Raw genomic sequence first — 12,087 nt, 5'->3', positions numbered from 1 at the left:
ATAAGTCTGAGATTGTCGCATGTACCATTCCCAAAGGGTCCATATGGTTCTATGGCCAAAAGGAAAGGGCACTGGTTGCGAAGCTGCCAAATTTACCTGAAAGATCATAAGGCTGGTAAAGTCAATAAGTTTGACTCTACTTCAGGTAAAGTCCACTATCTAACTCGATTAAGTTTCTATTCTGAGATTCTTATTACATGATGTGACTCGGTCACATTTTGATGTTTTAAGAATCAAAGGAAAAGTGAAGGAAACTTAAAGAAAGAGTATGTTGAATCTGACTGCGAAGATGGATTTCTATCGCTTGATTGAAGATCGGATTCATGAGCTACTCTTAGGAGTTATGATAGATTGCTAGGAAATATGTAATATCATAGTTTTCATTTAAATTTGCATTGTAAGGGAAAGTTTTTTCCGCATGTTATAAATAAATAAAAGCTTGTTTTACTTTATTTTGTATCTCCTTGCAATGATATTTATGAAAACTTGATGTTTGTATGTTTCTAGCAATATTGAAAATATGAATTTGATTCTTTCATTTGTGGTAGTGTCTAAGTTTACCAAATAAGTAAAGCTTCTCATCACCTAAGTTTTCAGTTGGATAGAAACTTGGAATCTTACAAGTTGTACAGTATGATGAATGAGAACTTTTAGCTTTGGAAAATTAAGACTAGTTCCTTGTTCACATGTCTATGTGAGTCAAGTGAAGGACTAAGGGATCGAGTACACATTCTTGTGCACTGGTCAAGTACACCACAAAAGATCAATAAGACTATTCGTCATGATTTACTAAAGTTTTGTAAATATGGTTATAGTTACAAGTTTAAGTATAATTCTGAAACATTGGAAAAGTTTAGATGTATGGCAGAACGAATGAGGAGAATCAAATTAGGCAGAAAGATAAAAGTTTCTCAAACCTGAAAAGATGGGAGAGTACTTTAGTATCATGTTTTGTGATTATTTTAATGATTAAAGAACCATATCACAATTAGTCCTCTAAGGAAATCTTAGTGCATTCTGATGACTAAGAATAGGAATCTTGAATTGTTGAAATGGTTAAATCAAGAAGATGAGTCATACGTCGTTCCAAAACGAGTCTTAGAGTCATACTCCAAGACTGTATGTTGAGTGACAAAACTTAAAGAAAGGTTTATAACACTTTTCAAATGTAAGAGTAAAATGGTTTCTACTCTTGTACATTTGAAGTTGGTAAGTTGTGATGTTTTGGAAAAAAACAAAGACCAACTAAGGCCAATTGTGTGAAGTGTTTATCTTGATAAAGAATCCGCACTATCTCTTGAATATTTGGCAAGATACTCTTATATGTCAAGAGGATAGTGGGAGTCTTAAAGATCCTGAAAAGAATTTCAAGATCTAATCAAGAATAAAAACCTGTAGTTTAACACTAGCGCACGACGTGAGGTTTATAACCTATCGTGTTGACATATTTCTATTTCTGTGCCCATTCCAGTTAAAGTTGGCTTTGCATATGAGATCTTAGAGTTCTCAATTGGTTGCATAACAACTTGGAAGCAATGGCAGGCCCTTGAGCTGCCAGGTGGCAAGAAGTTAAGACTGCACAAGTTCAATCCATAAGAGTTTGGATTTGTCAATAACCTTGTCTTGTGATTATGGTTTTGACAAATTCACATGGATAGGAACACATACACCATAAAATTTAAGTGTCATAAGGTTTCTCTCCGATTCATGAAAATGATGGTGAGGAAACACTTTCACTAAGTAGATTTTAACTAGATAGCAATTATGATATTTGAATTCTCAAAGTCGTTAGTGGAGCATGTGTGGTTAACCGACACACTAACATGGACTTGTGAGAAATGGTAAAGGTCTAAAAAATTGAGACTATGATTACGACATCCATTTTCATAGTTATGAAATTGTTTAGACACACATGTGTGCTATCTAAGGAAAGGTGTACGATTTTGATAAAGTTTTGTCAAAGCATCTCGTATCAGAAATATGAACTTTTGTAAGAAGGTCAATAAAGTATTGATTTCTAGAAACTCAGCAGATTTCTGAGCACATGTAAAAGCTAGTGGGAGCATAAGCTTCATGCTAATAAGCATCATGCAAGTGGGAGCATGATAATTATGATAAGGGTTGCAAGTTAGCAATGTTAATTATAGAAAACAAAAGTTTCAATTGGAAAAAAAAGTTGTTTTTCTATAATTAAGGGAGAGAAAATTATACTTCATTTCAATTTTAAAAGCTTAGATTGAGGTTTTAATCATCTTTAGTCAAGGATATATATATATGAATTTTATGTTGGAATGGCTCAACATAAGGAAATTCTATATATGGCTACATCATTTGCGTTATAAAATTCGATTATGATTAAGACATCCCTTTTCATAATCTGAATTATGAGAACTTGGCAAATAGAAATATTGTATCAAAAGACTGGTCCAATGTCATGTCTTTATGTGAGAAATCATGAATCGTGTCCCATATGCCTCCGCTATAGGATCAATTACATGTGCTATAATATTCATCCTTTCTAAAATTTTCCAAATGCCTGGGGCATTAACTAATGTTTAGACAAACATAGTATGCATACTTGGACTATGGCATGACTAGTGTTTAGAAAAAAACATAGTGTACATGCTTGGAGCATGGGACAACTATTGTTTCAATTCAAGTATAAAGTTGATAGTTTGAAACAGTATGCAATGAATGATGGGTAATCAATATGGTGATAAATAAAAGATGTTTTATTAATATTCAAAAGTTTAGAGACCATATTGGATTCGATTATTCTTGTGTTTCACTTTGCATGTTTTGACTTCCAGAATAACTAGGTCGTTCTTCCTGATTGACTAAGTTATTCAAACCATCCATAGTCGGTCATATGTTGGAAGTAGATATGAATCAAGACTGTCATGGGTTGGCTTGTAGAGGTCTAAAATGTTGGACAAAGTGGTGCTACAACACTCATGAGTACTCATAAGTTCTGAGTATTGGATCCAACCCACGCTCATTGGAATCACTTCATGGATTTTATCACAAGTGATCATGAGACGATAATATCTTATATTCTTCAAACCTAGAGATATGATTTGTTACTATGAGTTGGTTATACATTGATTGCATGAAAACGCATTGGTAACTCGATGTTATAAAACGTGCCTTTGTGTATGATTCAAAAAGTAGTTAAACAAGCCATATGAGTCGAAGTTTATCCATTCTTTTTACCTTCAGGATAAAAGCGATATCCGTGGGCCCCTCGATGATCTAATGATGACACATATGAGTGCTTGGCCAAGCCAAGACTGATTTGATATATTCAGTCAGTCAGTCATCATGAATCGGAAATTGGGAAACAACAAATGGACAGAGAGAATGATTTATGATCGATGTCTCAGTCCATATGATATCTAGAATGGAGGAATATATGATCCCTTATCTAATGGACAAGTCATTCATAAAGGTCAGAGTTCATCGACAAGGTTAGAGTTCGATAGCGGCTTTTAAGAGCTACGATTGTCAGTTAGGTTTTGAATTCATACTCAATATTAGTTTTAGACTTATCCAAGTGGGAGACTGTTGGATTAGTATATAAGTCCATAACTATATTTGGTATGTACTTGACCCGACTCGACATGGTTCATTTGGGTTGCATGGCTTCATGCATTTGGATAGACTGAAATGTGAGAAGTAACACTTAAGGTTTGGTAATATATTATAAGTTCTAATATATTAATAAGATTATTTAATTAGTATTGATCAATAATTAATTAAGTGATCAAAAGTAGACTAATTAAATATATGAGTTAATTGTGTAAATCATCCATACTTGTATAGTGCGCTAATGCTCCATGGATTATCAAGTTGGGCTAAAACCCATAGGATGCTCCATGGATGCTCCATGGTGTTTTTGTACCCATGGATCATGGAAATGAAAGGCCATGACAATTAGGGTTTACATGGTGTAACCCTAATTGTGACACAGTATATAAGCATCTTATTCTTCTCAAACATTGGCCACCAAGAGAGACTATGAAGGAATGGTGAGGGCTAGCCGATTTCATGAAATGTATCATTTCTCTCTAAGTTATTCCATGTGTATTTGATGGTGTGTGAACCATTTGAGGTGTCACACTTGGGTCACTAGGCTCTCGAGCTTCATGGAGTCAAGCTACATCAACAAGGTATGTATTCTATCCATTTTATTACCCAAGTATCAAAAGATTGTATGCTAGTTATGGTAATACCTTGGAATACTCATATTTACATGTATAATAGAGAAAACATAGATCCAAGGTATTTAGGGTTGCATGTACACTTAGGAATGTTAGAATGCTCATAACCCAACACATACTACCTTCCACATTTATCCATACTTTCCTCAAAAATTGCCTTGACTCCACCAAGTCCCTTTAACTACTACTTCTCTCAGTGCTAATCTCATCCTAGGCTTTCCCTAAGGTAATCTCCGACCCACTCTCCACCATCAGCTGCATAAGTGGTTCTTGCTATCTCTCCTAACTAGCTCGCGAATACCATTACATATTACTAAGACCAGAGGATTCTTTGAATGAGAGGTCTCTCCATACAACAGTTGGACTCAAACAAGAGCTACGAAATAAGGCTAAACCTAACCCTCTGAAATTATTTAGTCCTCGTAATATGTAACTTAGCGTATTCTTTTACTAGTTAGTTAAAGATAGCTAGAACTCCTAAAAGCACAAAGCGCGTAGCATTCGGGCATTAAGTACACATAACAAGGCATATCATAATCAAGCCATCGTATCACCGACTAATCAATACTAGCATGTAGTTCAATAAGGTCATACAGTAGGCATACAAGGCATCCTTCCTAGATCCTTAGCCCTAATCTAGCATGCAGTTCACATATTCTCAATTCATATAATAACATAAACATGTATGGGTAATTTGGGAGAACTTACTTGAGCTCGACTAATTGCATGCACCACACCCTTTTTCTCTTTTTAAAATACTTTTTATAAAAATGATTTTCTTTTGAAAATTTTCATACCAAGTCGTCATTTTTAGTTTAGATACACTCGAGATTGTGCCCGAATCCCTCAAACCAAGGCTCTGATACCAACTTGAAACATCCAAAAAAATCATGACCAAAAATTTCATATTTAATTATTAAATAAAACCATAGTTATCAAAATCATCTCATCAAAACATAAGTCATAGTATCTCAAAACATCATGAACGGTATATCCATAGTAAAACATTCGTCAAATATATCAAAATAAACATCTCAGGCTAAAACATCATGGTGTGTGCAACGCAGTCATCCCGAGCTCTTCCCCTTGCTACCGGAAGTACCTGAATCCAAAATTGAAAACTTTAAGCACGTAACTTAGTGAGTCACCCCAAACTACCACATACCATGCATATAATCACATATATAAATATCATGGGCCCCGCCCGGCATCAGGCCCCGCCTGGCATCGGACATTGTCCGATATTAGGCCCCGTCCGGTATCAAGCAAAGCTCAGCATACATATCAACATATCAAAAAAATACATATAGAATAATCACATAACATAAGCATATAAACATTCCTCGGGCTCCGCCTGAAATCGAATCGTAATCTGGAAAACACACAAACATTCCTTGGGCATTGCCCGACATCAGACCGTAATCCGGAACATACAGTACAGACACATGCAAGAATCATGAAGACATCAAGCATACAAACATTCCTCAGGCACCACCCGACATCGGATCATAAACCGGAAAACATATAAACCTACATTGTGCACCGCTCGGCATCGGACCATAGTCCGGAATACATACAGTCATATATACGGGCCGACATTGGTGCCTTCGACCCGTTCAAACAGGAAGAAAACTGTAACAACCCAAAAATCAAGGGTAAAAATTGCGTTTTTCATCATAGTCAAACACAAGTTCTACTTCATCCAATCATTCAAAAAAATTGCTTAATTAAAACCTTTATCAGAGTTACGTCCCAAAATCACATAATGCGGAAAACACGGGTGTGTGCGTTGCGATCAAGCCAGGGCCTTCCTTTCCAAACCAATGATACCTGAAACCATAATCAAAATTGTAAGCCCGAAGCTTAGTGAGTTCCCCATAACATACCCTACACAATCCACATAATCATATAATCCATATTAGCTATATAAGCTACAAAAATCACGTAAGCTATGCACACAAACATATAAGGATGTCATGAACTCCCTCCAGGGTCTTATACCTATGTGTCACGGGCTCCCCCATGGTTTTTAACTGGAATGCCATGGGCTCCCCCCATGGTCTAATATCCAACTGCCACGGGCTCCCTCGGGGTCTTCCATGCAAGTATCACAAAGACAACTAGCATATCACACATCACATAAACAACTAGTATACCACATACCGCTTAAATAACTAGTATACCACATATCACATAAATAATGCATATACACATATAAGGATGTCGTGGACTCCCTCCAGGGTCTTATTACAGGATGTTGTGGGCTCTCCCCAGGGGCTTATACCTATGTTTCATGGGCTCCCCTCATGGTCTTTACCTGGATTGCCATGGGCTCCCTCCATGGTCTAATATGCAACTGCCACGGGCTCCTTTCGGGGTCTTCCATGCGTAACCAACAAAGTATTATCACATTCACATACATACTAAGCATATCAATAATGATTTTACAATAATCATCTGAACTAACTGAATGGGTTGGCCTTTGTGCCTTTGACCCATTGTTATGGTGAGGAGACTCACCTCGCACTGCTGAAGTCCCGCGGTTAAAACTCCAGATGAAAGTTGACAGATTCCTGAACTTTCAACATCAAAACAACACCTAATTAATAATTGGGTTCCAATACATAAACATAAGTCCATGCTTGGGTTAAAAATACTATTTTACCCTTAACCTAACTTGGTGCAAAACCAAGGTCCAAACACACACTCTAAAGGACCAAAAACCAATCAATGAACCAAGGCCTAACATATGGCCTAATTTTCCAAATTGGGCCCAAACCTATACATGGACTTATCTTATGGCCCAACCATTTATCCTAGTCCAAACAGTTGGCATTCCGATGGTCTAATATCTCATAATCATCAAGTCCCAATTATGGCCACCAATGGCCCAATTTTCCAAATTGGGCCAAAGCCTTTCCAATGGGCCTTATCCTAAAGGTCAATAATTTCCTTAGTCCATAAACATGTTCCCCATTTGGTCCACGAAGGCCCACAGAGTACGTACCCATCTTAGCCATCATCGAGGTGGCGGGCAGTAGTCGGAGCAGCAACAACATCCCACCTCACGGCTCACAAACACAGCTACCATTTCACAGTGGCATGTGGCGGACGGAGTAGTTGGCAACACCCATGACATCCGATCAGAGTGGCGGCGCAGCAAAGAAGTACTAACCGAAAGAGATTGAGAAGAGAGAGAAGGTGAACGAACCCACCAGAATAGGCGCAACGAAGACCACCGACGTGTTTCTGCCGGTTATCCACTGCCATGATGTCCCATGGCAGCCTTGGCCTTCAACAGCAGCGTCACAGCAACCAACGGAGCTCGACGGTGCATGGAACGGCGAGAAAGATGATGGCGGCGGCTGGAGGTCTCCACAAAGGTGGCGGCTGAAGATGTGTGTCTAGGGTTAGGGTTAGGTAATGTAACCAGAGGGAAAAGAAGGCACCAGTTTAATCCTGTGTCCCATACAACTTCTTACGAAATTGACACTTCCTGTCCCTCCCACTCATTATCTTTTCAAAATAAATCCATAAGTTACCATACGACCCCTTATCCTCCAAAATCTATTCAATATAAGTCCAAATGATACCAAACACCCCTCAGCTTTCAAAATTCTTTACAATTTAAATCCCGGAATTACACTTTAACCCCTGAAAATCCAAATCATATCATTTGGCTCCCCGAAACCAGCACCTCGCTAATTATATTGATTTTGGCATTTATTATTTATTTAATTAATTTTAAACGGAATGTTACAACTCTCCCCCACTTAAATTAGATTTCGTCCTCGAAAGCATTCCTTACCACTCTTGACACGCCAAATAATTTTAGCAACATGGCCACAACCACAAGCATACCCGACATTTCCATGGCAATCATAACCAACCCTCGCAGGGTTTTAAAACCTGAAGATGAAAAGAATTCCTTGCAACATGATCACATTTACTCAATATGAAACCTGAAGTCTCGAGAGGGTCTATTTCCCTGACAGACCGCCCACACCGAATCATTGTCGAGTTCACTACACTTATCTCCCAACTGGCTACACAACTTCTGATAACTTGGGGTTCCTACTAGAAAACATAATCGCAAACCAAATTTCCTTGTTGTACACTTATACTTGACAGGAAACTCCAATAATCCTTCGAGTAGGAGACTTATCCCTACAACGATTAAGACTCAGACAAGAGCTGCGCAACAGGGTCAAATCAACCACTCTGAGATTTTTTTAATCCAACTGCAAACAACTTAGAATATACCACGAATGCAATCAACTCCACACACGAGTCCCAATTTATTGAACCCACTTCGACTCTTCTTGCTACCACTTGCTGCTTTTCAGAGGCAGTCGGGACCTATTTGATCCCACCTTATCTGTCAACTACTCGACACACCGGACACTTAACCGATTGCTAGGCCAAAAACACACACAACAGTCCCATGCGACCTCCGAAGGATACATCGTCTAACAATAACTGACCTATCTATACTGCCACTCATGGCTTCTTCAATCCATTTGATCCATCCGATCATGATAAGCTAACGACCTCTCGCCACTGAAATCGATGCAAAAAGGTGAATGTTACCAGAATATCTATAATCTTACATCATACTCGTTCTCCTTCAACCTACCGTTTCTTGACTCCAATTGTGTTGTGACCTACTCACAACCTTGTGAACTGGCCCACCCTGGCCTAGGTCATTTGAATGAATCCGTGAATTTCATGGCTATCCTGTAGTCTTTCTGCACTTCCCACACAATCTGGCCGCTTGTGAATGCTATGGCTCCCCCGCAGTCTTACAACGCTTTCCATACTATTTAACTACTAGTGAATGCTACAGCTCCCCCATAGTCTTACAACACTTTCACCCTAACTGAACATTAGTGAATGTTATGGCTCCCCATAGTCTTACAATATTTTCACCCTAATTGACCATTAGTGAATGCTATAGCTCCCTCATAGTCTTACAACATTTTCACCCTAACAAACCATTAGTGAATTCTACAGCTCCCCCATAGTCTTACGATACTTTCACCCTAACTGTCCATTAGTGAATGCTACAGTCCCCCATAGTCCTACAACACTTTCACCTCATCACAATCGCAACCCTATGCCTTTTCCCTAATCTATCAATTCAGAACGCACACAGAGTCGAGCACGCACTTGACCGAACACCCAACTGAACTCACTTCATGACTGGAACCCCAACCTGCTTCCCCAAATTCTGCTATCAAGCACCAAGAAGACGTGATTCATATGCTGGGAAATTTTACCAAGCTCCAAACTCACACAACCCTCAAACCAAACAGCCACTTGGGCCGCCATTTTCCTCGATGGGGATGAGATACTCATCCCGGTCTCATACTTGCTCTTGTCTTGAATACCTGCGAGATTCTCCACCACTTAGATTCGACTAAGTCTTCACAATACATGAGATTTGAAGGATTCCTAATCCTTCTTACTCTTAAATAACCAAACTACTGACAACCTGTGCTTACTCGTGCTAGTGTTCTATTATTGGCCCAAACTCCAAAGACCACACAACTCCTAAAGATCAAACAAACACTTCACGAATCCTAGCGAAACTAATAATCTCAGACGCCTTGAAATGATGCCACACTCATATCTTGAAGTCCAAATAACCGATGCCCAGACCAAAGCCTCCACAGTAGACCACTTCTCCTGGTGCTTCCAAAAGCCGACACAAGCATAACAACTGAGTCACCAATCCTGACCGTAGACCTTACACATCATGTCCCTGAACCGATCTCGACCATAGACCCGGATAACATTGAATGCTCCAAACCAGCAAAGAGGAAAATGACCTTTCACTAACCACCCCGTAACTCACGGTATGTAAATGACATATGACAATGTTTAAAGGTATAACCCAAACAAAAGCAGGGAAACAAACCTAGAGGTACACTTACCCAAACCCTTGGAACGAAACCTCCACCGTGCAGTTTCCCGCAAGTGTTGCATTGAATCCGGTCCTGCTGGCCTCTCAAAAGTTGATCCTAACTCTTGGGTCTCTTCCCAAGATCCTCCACTAAATTCACATGACCTGAACCTCTCTTCTCGAGGTACTCCAAATCAATCTTCCGCCCTCAGGCTCTGGGACTGTTGGAGCATGGAAATGCTCTACAAATAATGAGTGATAGTTAGGTTGTATTTTTCCCATTATTGTATTGTTGGTGTATTTTATCTCTCCTTCCTATATAAAGGGAGAGGTGGTCATTTTCTTATTATGCATCTTTTCTAAAATGTAATTCTAGAGAGAAATTTGGTGGGTTCTCCCCACCTAAGGAGAGTTTCTCTCTCCCACCATGATCTTCATGAATATTATTATTATATCTCTTCTCTTTCTCATTTTCTAAGAATTCTCATCATGTTCTTCATATTTTTATATTTTGATACACGATAAATCTCGAGATATTATTCTTCTGCATCTACCGTTCGTTATAAAAATGGGTTCCTACAATTGGTATCAAAGCTGTACCTTGAAGATCTCACGATTGTTTCAAGGGAATGACTCCCGTTCGGTGATTATCTTGAAGTTTTCGTGTTTTTGCAAGAATTTTCGTATTCAAACCGGACATTTTTGTTGAGTTTTCTATTTTATGGGTGATTCTTTCTTAGTAAAATAATTCTGTTGCTGATGCTCAATCAAATTCACTGCTGGAAATTTTTGTTCTTGGTGTTCTTATTATCTTGCTATTGAAGAAATGAAGAAAAATGGGAGAAGAAATTATTTTTGTGGTCTCCATATTGTTGAAGAAATTGTTCCCAAGGTGTTCTTTTATTCTTGGATGAGAAGACACAAAATAAAATGGGCTTATTTTCTTGAAGAAGTGGAGAAAAGCATCTCTTTATTGAAGTCTTTTTTTACCAAGCAACTATTATTCTTAAAGGTATGGAGTTCTTGTTCTTCATCATATTATTGCTGTGAATCTTTGATTTGAAGATGTTTTGGACGTAATATATGTTTGCATAAAGCACTTTGTCCTTTTTTACTCTTTTGGGTAAAGAGTACTCCACTCACTTTTGCCTTCCCAAGTAAAAAAAACATGTGACATGGTCCAATCCCATCATCTTTTGTCCCTAAAATCTCACCTACACACTTCTTTTCCTTTGACCAAAGCCCCTTTTCCCTTATGTTATTATTAAAAAAAAAATCTGAGGTCTGCTGATGAACCGCAGCCTCGGATGTTAAGAAACCCATCCGCACCCTCTTTTTGCCTGCGAACCGAGGTCCGGACTCCCCAACCTTGAATTTGCCGAGGAACCTCGGATCCTGCTGATGACCCGCGACCACATCCTTCCTTCTTCGGTTCAAATCGGAATGATCTGACTAAAGTCTTGGACCTTAATGCGCCTACTGCAGCTCGCACCGCAACTGGCCTCCCTCACACCGCAGTCCCTCCATCAGCACCCACCTTCATCCGCACCTACCACCTGACCGCACCCTCCTCTCGCACGAAGCCTTCTCTCTTCTATCCGCACCCTCTCTTATCCGAACCCACCTCCCACCATCCGCCTCCCTCCTCTCATCCGCAACCCCTAGACCCGTAACTCCTCATCCTCCCATCCCTCAGATAAACCTCCATCAGTAGCCCTCCCTCCTCCCTTCTCCTTCCTTCCCACCTTCCCTTTCCTCCCCTCCTCCTTTCCTCTTCCTCCTTTCCTCCCCTCCCCTCCTTTTTCCCCCCTCTCATCAGCCCTTCCCCCCTTTTTTAACCCCTTTTTTATTTAAACTTCATTTTTTTATTTATACAGCCATTTTTTTATATTATTTTTTTTTCTCAGCCATTTTTTTAACGACAATTTTTTTTATTCATCCAATTTTTTTAGCACCAAATTT

This window comes from Lactuca sativa, chromosome 4 (assembly GCF_002870075.4).
Source record: "Lactuca sativa cultivar Salinas chromosome 4, Lsat_Salinas_v11, whole genome shotgun sequence".
NCBI lineage: Eukaryota > Viridiplantae > Streptophyta > Magnoliopsida > Asterales > Asteraceae > Lactuca > Lactuca sativa.
The sequence above is the reverse complement of the archived record's forward strand: the minus strand, read 5'-3'. Positions refer to the sequence as shown.